The sequence below is a fragment of the Euprymna scolopes genome, chromosome 12, assembly GCF_053919585.1.
Source record: "Euprymna scolopes isolate OS-2025 chromosome 12, ASM5391958v1, whole genome shotgun sequence".
Taxonomy (NCBI): Eukaryota; Metazoa; Mollusca; class Cephalopoda; order Sepiida; family Sepiolidae; genus Euprymna; species Euprymna scolopes.
Window position 1 is genome coordinate 96,956,377 of NC_136493.1, and position 1,388 is coordinate 96,957,764.

The following is a 1,388-nucleotide window of genomic DNA, read 5'->3' on the forward strand; positions in this document are numbered from 1 at the left end:
GTAACAATTTGTTTTATTCTAGTAACACATTTTTTAAGTGAAAAAATAAACAAGTAATTTGTATTTTTTTTGTCAACTATTTTTGTTTTATCAAATAAACGAACTAAAGTAATAAGATAACCAATTTTTTTTTTAATATATATTTTTAAACAAAAGTTGTAAAAAAACATTTTTTATGTGTTTTTAATGTATTATTTTTTTACAGTTTTTTTTTTTCTTTATTTTGTAACTAATGTAAAGTAAACTTTGTATACTATCTTTTTTCTTTTCATGAACATTTTTTTATGTAGAGTCAAGCTGGGCAACCGTTATTTTTTTTTTGTTTTTTTTTGTTTTGTTTTGTTTTGTTTTTTGGTTTTTTTAGGGTTGTGGTTGTTGTTGTTGTTGTTGTTGTTGTTGTTGTTGTTGTTGCTGCTGCTGCTGCTTGTTTGATTTTTAAATAAATAAAATTAAGACAGTCATGATATTTCCTTAGGATTAGTTAGACTTTTCTACGGTCGTATCAGACGATATCAAAGTGGAGTGAGAAAAAACAGTGGATGTGGAAGAAACTTCGCCAGCCCAATCAAGTAGCTTTCTGATGTATAGTTTAAAATGGAGACAAAGGATCATTACCAAATTTCTGTCTCCACATATTCTATAAAATTGTTTAGAACGGCTGTTTGAGCGCATGGTGATTACTTAATGCATTGATTTTTTTTTTCCAATATTTTCCCCAAAGATCGTCTGCTCGTTTGCCGCGCATTAATTGACTGATCAGCGTCTTCCGCCAGATTACAGTCAAACGAGCTTATGACGTCATGTTCTGAGCAAAGGACGGTTAGTTGCATCTGGTTCAAATTCTGCACAAGTGCCACATTTTTAAAACAGTATAGTTACGTTCCGAGATCCAAATATTATGCAGAACAAAACGGATCTGTAAAAAAAACCGAAATTGCAATATACTGGAGGGGTTGTTTAGCATGAAAAATAAATATTTTGGTCTTAAAATGTAACTATACTGTTATTCTTTTATATGTGCTCTGTTGTTATATGTGACATACATTGAGCTTTTAAGCAAAAATGAATTCGTATACACAAAGAGTGAAATATAATTGAAAAAAAACATTTTTACGAAACGTTGATAAACGCATAACTTGGTTTGTTCCATTTCTCTCTCGTTCCTGGATATGACCTTAAACTATATCCGATGGTGAGGCCCCAGCTTGCAGGCCTTAGGGAGTGTGGAGCCACCCTTTAATTGCCATTGCTCCCAGGTCCACTCTAACCTGGAGTGGTGGTACCTGTTAGGGTCCCAACTATGGGTTAAATAGTATACGACTTAAAAAACAAATATACTATATTAAAAAAAATCGTTCTTCAAAATCATCAGATTCGGCATTAAATAA